At 44.5% G+C, this 11,207-nt stretch overlaps 1 protein-coding gene across 1 annotated transcript in view; it reads right to left on the bottom strand.

Annotated features, from left to right (window-relative positions):
• The window catches only part of LOC127033355 (3 beta-hydroxysteroid dehydrogenase/Delta 5-->4-isomerase-like), a 37,948-nt gene extending 37,135 nt beyond the window's left edge, over nt 1-813 (bottom strand). Inside the window, exon 1 of the mRNA XM_050921394.1 lies at nt 570-813. The gene's annotated coding sequence lies outside the window, so the exon portion shown is untranslated. The remainder of the gene's footprint in view (nt 1-569) is intronic.
• Between the last annotated feature and the right edge of the window lie 10,394 nt (nt 814-11,207).

Here is an 11,207-nt window from a genome sequence, read left to right on the forward strand (position 1 = left end):
TATATGTTAATAATACACCCCATTGCTTATATTTTTAGTGTATTTAATGAAAAATAAGATCAAACCACTGTATAACTTAAAATAACCTCCATGAAAGATGTAATAAATTACATCTGAGACTTTGAGAAAGTGCACAGATAAAATGTCAAATAGTTGCAAGCATTAGCATTAAAACACTTTCAGACAACTGTCCTAAGTTTTGAATTTGTTTTGAGTTTAAAAGAGTATTAACTTTGGTTTTGTCAAATACAATCATTGTAGGCATGTATGTATATAGCTAGATAGATAAATATACTCAAAACTTTCAAGCCTTTTGTGGCTTATTTAATATTAGTATCAGAGTCTGAAAGAAAATAACACTTAGTACACATGAACTCTCTATCTTAGCTTCATAATTCAAGTCTTTCCAATAACAAATACACACATACAAATATTTAGCAAAAAAATCATGTATAATTACTGTGAAATACCTGTTAAAACTGTCGTATCACTACTACTAATGTAATCGTATATGGCAATACAAATATAAAATAAAATATATGTGACTAATGTATAATTATAATACTCACTGTCAGTGGGAAATGTGACAGGTCTTCTGCTGGACAAGGGCCTTGATGATTGGAATGATTTCAGTCAAGCAAGACAGAGGCAATTGCACAGATGATTATATGTCAAAACGCAGTGATTATGCGATTTAATGTTGGTCATTGTTCAGAATGCCGAGTGATACACGTATGTTGACCCAAACATAATCCAGATGTTAAATGCCACCATCTTCAAATGTGGATACTTGGAGTCCAGCACAAGGATTGTCCAGAGAGTTTCAGATGTAGTTTCAGTGTGCCACACCCTAAGCTCTTCATCTGCTTGTAAATCAGTAAGCTCCAGCTGTAATTTTGCTTTTTCAACATCTGGAAATGATGCTTTTGCTTGATTGCCATTTGCTTGTACCAGAGATGTGTTCCTTACAAACAGGATGACGTCTTTAACATTTTTAAATTCTTGGAACCTCTGCTGGAAGTTTTGAAGATGCCCGTCCAGAAATGACGCCATCTGATTCACTACTTAGCAGTGTCGGGAAATGCAGCTTCTCTCCGGTTTCCAAATCACTTTTGCAGAAACTCAGTTTGTTTTCAGATGAAGTGACACTGCTGTGTAGATCCACTACACGGAGATTTTGCCCCTGTAGCTTTAAGTTGAAATAATTGAAGTAGCCTGTGAAATCAACAAGGAAGGCCAGGATGCTCAGGCTTGTGGCATCCATCAAAAATGCATGTAGCTCTTCTGCCTTTTCCCCTGGAACGTTAGTAGATATTCTTCCACATGAACTTAAATTTCCCACAGCCTTCTTAGTACTTGCCCTCGGCTCAGTCAGCAGACATCATTATGAATCAACAGGTCATAGTAATCAGCAGATACTTCTGAAAGAAAGCTTTGGCACTGTATATGTTGCAGGATTGACTTGGACTGAAGGAAGTTGACAGGTTTAATCACCATTGACATTACATTAGCATACTCATCGCTAAGGTTTGCACAAAGTGTGGTTTGGTGGTTTACACATTGTTAGAAAATCAGACTGGGGTTCTAGTCTTGCAGATGATTCACAAGCTATCAGTGAGTATCAATCATGGCAGAAGCACCATCTGTTGTAATTGACACAATCTGAGTCACAGCAAAACCTTCATTAGACAAAAAATTTGAACAGAATAAACAAATTCTCACTTGTTGTGCGATTGTTATGCAGTATAAAGGACAACAAATACTCCACAAATTTAGCTCCATAAAGAAACAGACATACAGCATTAGCTGAGCTGTGGTCTGATATCATAGGACTTGTCCATTGCCACGGAAAAGCTTCCTGATTTGTTTCTCACCCAACTGCTTGAAAATGTCTTGTGCCATCATTTCAGTGCTCCTCATAGCTGTGGTGTCTGAGAGCGACAGTTGTCTGAAGGCGTCAACAACGTCTTTCTTCTCCGCAAAGAGAGTTTCAGCTGTAGTAACCACACACTGTTTAATAATGACTGCATCGTAAAAGGTTTCCTGTGTTTTGCCATTACTCACAGACACCTCAGTGAGGCTTCAGTTGTCTTTTCCTGAGCACAAGTAGCTTTTGAAATCATATTTCTGTCCTAAAAATATTCCTCTTTTAATGAAGCAATCTTGTCTGAGCTTAAACGGGAGCCCAGTGGATACTTATGGTCAAAATCCATATGCTTTGTTTCGTTGTGTCATTTGACGTTCCCACTTTTAACAACAGGCTCTGTACAAATTAAACATACTAGTCAAGCTTTTGGACATTATGGCAAAATAAAACAGTAAGGGACGGTCCATGCTTCTTTAAATGAATGGTTTTCGGTGTCAACTTCCCTGTTTTTTGCTGTCATGTTTAAACACAGTGCTGTTAGACGTTGAAAACGCTGGAGGCAGGACTGCAGTTTTCAACAGTGTAAATGAGCCTATGAGCGTAAAGTGGAAAATGTAATTTTTTTAAAACGGAACTTACATTTGGTTTTTTATTGGCAGAAACTGATGATAGCTCAAGTTAAGCAAATAAGGAATTTAAAAGAACCAGTCAATCATTAATTCACAATGCAATGTAATGGAGATCTCATTGTGAGAGAATGAGAGGGTTAAAAATAATAAAAAAACAGCACTAATGATCATAGTAAGTACATACAAATATTTTTCAATCTGTTCAAACGTAACTGGCGGTCCGGATTTGACCCATGGACCACCTATTGACTGGTGTAGAGAATTAGTCCAGCCTCCCACTGTGCCCAAGAAAACTCTTCAGTGTCCACTGGCAGAGGATTCAATGTTCTGTAACAGCAACTTGTATCAGGCTTGACAAACTCACTACACCTCACACATGCTTTCATAGTATTTATCCAAAACGGGTTATATGAGATGTCTAGTGGCAGCTTACATTACACTGAACCTCTTAATCACATCATGATGTATGTATGGGAAATATTTAAAGAGTGATGTATCTGTGTATATGTATGTTTTACAGGCAGAGTTGATAAACTAAGTTTTCTGTCAGATAAAGAATGTTTATTCACCTGACTCAGTTCATATGTAATCAGCATGAGGATGTGATGTCAACATGGGAGGACAGAGATAGAGACATTCTTCCACCTCATAGGGTACCAAACCCAGACATCTATACTACAGTTTTATACCCCCACAGCCTGAGCTCCATGAGCCCAAGTCAGCTGACATGACAGCTTCAGGTGTTTTATTGCAATGTAGACATACCTTAAAGGTATATCTGCAAAGCAATGTAAGCTCAGACTCAGGCTCAAGCCCTAACCCCCTTCCATAGAAACAAAGCTCTTGAAATCAGACTCAGGCCCTGGGTCCTAGAATCCCACGAGGGTGGAGGGTCTGAGCTTGAGTCAACTCAGGACCAAGGGTTCGAGCCCTACCATTTTTCAGTGTAGAAGTAGTCCCTGCCCAAACTCAGATCCTTGCAGTCTGCCAATAGTATCCCAGAATGCTGTGGGACAACTTCCTTGTCCTCTCTCTCCCAAGAATCAAGTCAACTCCAGGGAAATGGAACATCCTTCCACCCCCCCCCATTTCAATGCAGCAGCTTGGCATTTAACCCTTCCATTTTATCCTGACTGCAAGCTGCAAACACGTTAGGAGAATCTTCAGCATTTGCAATGGATACCGACCAGAATGAGCCCTACAAGGCATGCTGCTTCATGGTTTTGGACACAAAGCGAGATTTAAATTCATTTGTGAGGCCAGCAAAACAATGGATTTTAGTAAGAGTACCAGGAATGACCATTTATACCAGCAAATAGCAAAGAAGCTGGCAGCATTAGAAATATAACAGACTATGACCAGTACAGAGAACTGATTCAGTGGCTCAGGACTGAATACTTGAAAACCAGGGACTACAACTATCTCTGGCAACTCGCTGACATTGTGCCAGTTTTATGATGAGTTTGACTGGGTGCGGGGCACCGTGCCAAGCAGGGAGTCACCAACAGTGCACAATGACCTGATCAGCTGGGATGGCGTCCTGCTGGCCTGAGAAGCCAGCATGGGAATCGATGGGTACAAGCAGGCACCAAATGTGGCAAATAAAAAGACTTTCCTAATAAAATGGGTCCTAGAGGAGACTTTGCTGCAGCACATCCTGGGGCCATACTCAGAGGAGCTTTCTCCCTACCCCAAAGGAACAGCTCACAGCGGGACTTGCAGAAGAAAGGGAGGAGGGAGAAGCTGCCCTGGAGCCTAGTAAGTTTCTAGCTCCTTTTTGTGTTTATTAATATAGGAACAGGAGGGATTTCTGCTCTAAGAATCAGTGCAAAAGATATAAGCCCTGGGTAGCAGCATGTATCTGCTAATGGCGGATTGCATGACAGCACCGTGGAGTCCCCTCATTCTCCACCCCCCCACATTGAATTAAAAATGGAGACCAGGAAACACAAACAGTAAAACAAGCATGTAAAAGAGAATATTTAGGGCACACAGTTTTGCGAGTACATTCCAGTTTGTTGGAATGCGAATCTTATATTACATTCCCTGTATGTACGCTGCTTGATACCAACCCAAGAGTGTCACACGCCACCTGTAAAGGCTGAACTGTACGGGAGGAGGTTCAAATGTTGTCCATTTTCACATGTAGTCCATTTCTGTTAAATGCAGTCCAGGCTTTCCATGGGTGATGAAATCATTAGTCCCAAATACAATCTCAACCTCTACAGGCTTCTGTACCTCCATAGCTCACCCACACTGCAGAAGCCTGGCTCATCAATTATACCTTCATGAACCATTCCAAGAAGAAGCGTTTCTTGGATGAACTTGTGACTGAAGTTCTGGACAGGGCCAACAAGCAGGTCGAGTACCAAAGGCAAAGGGATTTGTGGCAAGCGGAAAGACCTGCAGGAGGCAAGTGGAAAAGGCTCAGGGTAGCTTTGCGGCTTGAGGACGGGATAGCGGCGCAGGAGCAGGTGCTCACTTTGCAGTTCCTGGAACAGGTGCAATGGTTAAGGGAGGAAGATAGAGCACAACAGAGAGAGCTGGCTGAGCAGCTGCTATCTCTAATGTCTACAACAGTCCTGGCTCCTGCAGTACCCTGGATGCATTCCAGGAACAGTTTGGACAACTCCATGGCTGGGTGGCACATGCAATCAGGACCTATGAGTGGCAGGATAGGGAAAATGTGCCTCGTACAGTCCCACGCAGATGCCTCCATCCACCTGCCTTGGCACCAAGTGTGTGGCAAACATGGAAGGAAGGAAAAGGAGAAAGGGCTGCTAGGGACACGTATTAGTGTGCAAACAAATCAGAACCACTGGAAGGTAGAAAAGGAACATTACAACAGAAAGGGGTTCACCCTGTTTATGAATAAAGACAAAAGCCTGTTTCACTATACCAGAGGAGGGGGAAAGACCGTTTGCATCCTTTCACTGAGTCATCATCTCAGGGAGCAGGGATTTTTTCTCACAGGTACTGAGATGTTCTCATGAAAAATTGGATTCTAGTTCTTGTGAATCCAATCAGCTCTGCAACAGCTTGAACTTTGGTGGGGGGGGAAACCCTACTTTATTAGATAGGAGAGGTAACCATTAATAAGTGTCAATCCAGGTTCACATTTTATTCTGTATTGTAACCATTTGTTTCCACTGCTCTCTTTTAAAGAACTGAAGATATACTTATCTTCTGGAACTGGAAGAAACCTTGTGTCCAATCCCCTTGCAGGATCAAGCACTGATTTTTGCCCCAGATCTCTAAGCAGTCTCCTCAAGGATTGAACTCACAACTCTGGGTTTAGTAAGCCAATGCTCAAACCACTGAGCTATCCCTCTCCAGCTTTTCTTAAATAAACCTTTTTTTGTTTGATTATAAGTGCTCACAAGTGCTGTGTGTTATACAGAAGCAGTGATTTAAGGTAAAATTAATAAACTGGGGTACACTGCTCTCCTCGGGGAAAGGATCTGAGATTTATGTGAGTAGCCAGTGTCAAGGGCTGGGAATCACAGGGGAATGATTCAAAGGGACTCAGGGACTGGGGTGCACCTACTGTTAACCCACAAGGGAAGACAGGTCTGGCATAGCCTGGAGGACAGTGCTTGAGTGACTGACAGGCTGGTCGCATTAGGGAGCTAACACCCAGCCAGCACAGGCCAGGCTACCTCCTGCTAGAGGAAGGGTGTAATGAGATGACTCACAGTCCTGGGCACCCTGAGAACCATCAAATGAGAGCCATCATAGTTATTAAACCAGTTCAGTTAAAACCATGTGGACATTCTTTATTTTGGTATAGATTGGCTTATTTCAGTTTAGTTTAAACCAATTCCCAGCTGATTTAAGCTAAACCAAAGTAAGTCCCACTTATAACAAAATATGTGTCCGCATGGGCTTTCATCGCTGTAACTAGATCAATATAAGCAGCAAAGAATCCTGTGGCACCTTATAGACTAACAGACTGCTTTTACAGATCCAGACTAACACGGCTACCCCTCTGATAGATCAATATAAGTTATCAACTTTAGTTCAACCATGCAACTCTGCAGGTAGCCAAGGCCTAAAAAGCAAAATGTGACAATAAGTGGGAAGACGCATCATCCTAGTTAACAGCCTCTGGATAATCTAAAAGGATGGAATGGCTTGTTCCTGAGAGAAGGAAGAGAGATGATGTAGGGGAAGGCAAAAGGAAATAAAGAAACAAATTCCAGGCAGAGGGGAGACAGAAGACATGGAGGGAGAGAAAGGGCTGTCACTTAATTACATAAGACATTTTTTTTGTTGATTTTTCAAGACCCACCCACCACTTGTAACACTGAAACAAACACACAAAATTAAAGACCCACCTTCCCACCCATTAATGCATTTTGTTATTTACGGACAGTCCCAAAGTGGGATATAGAAGAAAGGGGGAAGAGGGATGATACACAGGGAAACTAGCAGAGGGCTATACTCTGAGTGATGTGAGATGGAAGGTAAGAAGACAACCGTGGGAAGGGAGGAACAGGGGATTGCAAAAAAGAACATGGGAAGAGTGGTAGAAAGATAGTTCATTATTACTAGTTATTTAACAAAGGCACTGTGCTGGCTGGTCCTGTGTGCATGGCACAGCCACAGGCAGCCCCCAAAGGCGGTAGCTCCTCCCAGATAGGATGGAAAGACCCCTGTCTCAAAAAGTAACTTGGAGAAGAAATAGAAGTGTATTTTCTGCCTCAGGGAGAGATGGAAACTATTTGTACCAGCAGCAGGATGTTCTGTACACTATTCCAAAAATAAATACCTGTTGTTAAACTGAGCTTATGCCAGTATCGTTATTCAGGGACCTCATATGGCTGCACTGATCTGCCAGTGAGGAGACCACAGGGTGGCCAAATGAATATTTATACAGGGCCATAGGCATGCATGGTGCTCTGTACGGAAATAAGGCCTGATCCCTGCTGTGTCCAAGCTTAGCCTTAAAGTAGAAGGGACTGGGGAGGAGGAGAGTGTGTGTGTGATAGAGTGACCAGATGTCCCAATTTTATAGAGACAGTCCCAATTTTTGAGTCTTTTTCTTATATTGGCTTCTATTACCTCCCACCTCCTGTCTCGATTTTTCACACTTGCTGTCTGGTCACTCTAGTATGTGGGGAGGGGGAGGGTTGTGATGATAAGGACATGCAGTGATGTTACTTAGGCCTGGTCTACACTATGCGTTTATACTGAATTTAGCAGTGTTAAACTGATTTAACCCTGCACCCGTCCACACAATGAAGCCCTTTATATCGATATAAAGGGCTCTTAAAACCGATTTCTGTACTCCTCCCTGACAAGGGGAGTAGCACTGAAATCGGTATTGCCATGTCAGATTAGGGTTAGTGTGGCCGCAATTCGACAGTATTGGCCTCCGGGAGCTATCCCACAGTGCATCATTGTGACCGCTCTGGACAGCAATCTGGAGTCGGATGCACTGGCCAGGTAGACAGGAAAAGCCCCGCGAGCTTTTGAATTTCATTTCCTTTTTGCCCAACGTGGAGAACTGATCAGCACAGGTGACCACGCAGAGATCATCAGCACAGGTAACTATGCAGTCTGAGAATCGAAAAAGAGCTCCAGCATGGACCGCACGGGAGGTACTGGATCTGATTGCTATATGGGGAGAGGATTCTGTGCTAACAGAACTACCTTCCAAAAGAATCCTTGCCTGAGGATTCTGCAGACAGGGAAGATGAGGAGGAGGAAGAGGAGGATGAGCTTTATCTCGCTGTGTTATCCTCAGGAGAGTGATATCGTTCATGGTAATCTGGTTGAAATACAGGAATTTAATTAAGGGGACAGAGATGGTTGGGCTGTTTGCCTGTGGCTTAAAAGAAATCTTTCCCTGCATTTAGCCAAGCAGGGAGAGGAGGGCAGGGGGTGATTGGCACTGAGCTTTTTCGCGTTTGGATAGCTGGGATCTTCCCTGCTACCAGCCACGTGGTGTAGGGGAGGGTGGCTAGCAGCAATCTTCCATGATACCAGCCACGCGGTGGGGGGAGGGGTAAAGCGATGATCCCAGAGAATCGGATGGGGGCAGTTCTGGTGCTGCAAGTTAACAGGAAAGAAGCAGCACTCAACGGGCTTTGCTTGGTATTTGGGAAAGGAGGGCGTGTAAGGTGAATAGTGTTGTTCACCGTGAAAGAGTATAACCATTGTTCTGTAAAATGTATCTTTTTAAATACTTCTCTCTCTTTTTTCCCTCTCTCCTGCAGCTGCAAATTTTTCAAGTCTCCCTCCTCCGTCCCGAAAGCTATCTCAGATAAGGCGGCGGAAAAAAAAGATGTAAGATGAAAGAGCTCATGTGAATGAGTGGAAGGACGTGGTATCAAAGTACAGGAAAGATGTCAGTGAACGTGAGGAGAGAAGAGACACTCGAGATGAGAGGTGGTGGCAGGAAGATCAGAGGAGGCATGACGCAACGCTGGGGCTGCTGCGTGATCAAACTGACATGCTCCAGCGTCTGGTGGAGCTTCAGGAACAGCAGCAGGATCACAGAGTGCCACTGCAGCCCCTGTATAACTGCCCTCCCCCCTCACCATTTTCCTTAGCCTCCTCACCCACCAGACGACTAAGAACACATGGGGGGAGGCTCTGTGCACCCGCTCATTCCACCCCAGTGGACAGCACAATGAAAAGGTTGTCATTATTTTGAAAAATTTTTAGTGGCCTTTTCCTTCCCTCCTATCCTCCTCCCAAACCCCACCCGAGCAACCTTATCAGTTCTCTCCCTCTTTTTATAACAAATTAATAAAGAATACATGATTTTTAAACGAGAGTGACTTTATTTCCTTAGGAAGCAAGTGGTAATCGAAGAGGGAGGGTGGGTGGCTTACAGGGAATGAGTCAATCAAGGGAGGGAGTTTCATCAAGGAGAAACAAACACAGCAGTCACACCGTACCCTGGCCCATGATGAAACTGGTTTTTAAAGCTTCTCTGATGTGTAGCGCTTCCTGGTGTGCTCTTCTAATCACCCTGGTGTCTGGCTGCGTGTAATCAGCAGCCAAGTGATTTGCCTCAGCCTCCCACCCCACCATAAACGTCTCCCCCTTACTCTCACAGAGATTGTGGAACGCACAGCAAGCAGCAATAACAAAGGGGACATTGGTTTGGCTGAGGTCTGAGCGAGTCAGTAATGAGCGCCAGCGTCCCTTTAAACGTCCAAATGCACATTCTACCACCATTCTGCACTTGCTCAGCCTGTACTTGAACAACTCCAGGCTACTGTCCAGGCTGCCTGTGTATGGCTTCATGAGCCATGGCATCAAGGGGTAGGTTGGGTCCCCCAGGATAACTACAGGCATTTCAACATCCCCAACTGTTATTTTCTGGTCTTGGAAGTAATTCCCTTGCTGCAGCCATTTAAACAGAGTAGTGTTCCTGAAGACGCAAGCGTCATGAACCCTTCCCGGCCATCCCATGTGGATGTTGGTGAAACGTCCTTGTGATCCACCAGTGCTTGCAGCACCATGGAAAAGTACCCCTTGCGGTTTATGTACTGGGTGCCCTGGTGCTCAAGGTGCCAAGATAGGATATGTGTTCCATCTATCACCCCACCACAGTTAGGGAATCCCATTGCAGCAAAGCCATCCACTATGACCTGCACATTTCCCAGAGTCACAATCTTTTGTAGCAGCAGCTTAATGATTGCTTTGGCTACTTGCATCACAGCAGCCCCCACAGTAGATTTTCCCAATCCAAATTGATTCCCGACTGACCAGTAGCTGTCTGGCATTGCAAGCTTCCAGAGGGCTATGGCCACTCGCTTCTAAGCTGTGAGGGCTGCTTTCATCTTGGTATTCTGGCATTTCAGGGCAGGGGAAAGCAAGTCTCAAAGTTCCATGAAAGTGCCCTTATGCATGCGAAAGTTTCGCAGCCACTGGGAATCGTCCCACACCTGCAGCACTATGCGGTCCCACCAGTCTGTGCTTGTTTCCCAGGTCCCAAATCGGCGTTCAGTGGCTAGGACCTGCCCCTTTACCAGCAAGATCTCCAAAGCACAGGGGCCGCAGTTTGAGAGAATTCTGTGTCCATGTCCTCGTCACTCTCTTCGCCGCGCTGCCGTAGCCGCCTCCTCCTTGACCGGTTTTGCAGGTCCTGGTTCAGCACTGACTGCACAAGAATGCGCAAGGTGTTTACAACTTCCATGATTGCTGTCTTGATCTGAGCAGGGTCCATGCTTGCCATGGTATGGCATCTGCACAGTTCACCCAGAAAAAATGGTGCGAAACGGTTGTCTGCTACTTGCATGGAGAGAGGGGTGAGGCAGGGGCGAGGCTGTACCCAGAACCACCTGCAACAATGTTTTTTGCCCCATCAGGCACTGGGATTTCAACCCAGAATTCCAATGGGCAGGGGAGACTGTGGGAACTATGGGATAGCTATGGGATAGCTACTCACAGTGCAATACTCCAGAAATTGACACTAGCCTTGATACATGGACGCTCACCACCGAATTAATGTGCTTAGTGTGGCCGGGTGCACTTGACTTTATACAATCTGTTTTAAATAACTGATTTCTGTAAAATTGGAATAATCCCGTAGTGTAGACAAACCCTTACAGATCTTGATCGTTTCACTTGTTTTGAGGAGGGGAATTCAACAGCTTAAAGGGACTGGGGTGCTTGTTGGGGGACAGTGGAACAGCTGGGAGTCTGTTACGGAGAACACTCAAGGGTTTGATAGTGATTAGGAGCTGCTTCCA

The sequence above is a fragment of the Gopherus flavomarginatus genome, chromosome 1, assembly GCF_025201925.1.
Source record: "Gopherus flavomarginatus isolate rGopFla2 chromosome 1, rGopFla2.mat.asm, whole genome shotgun sequence".
Classification (NCBI taxonomy): domain Eukaryota; kingdom Metazoa; phylum Chordata; order Testudines; family Testudinidae; genus Gopherus; species Gopherus flavomarginatus.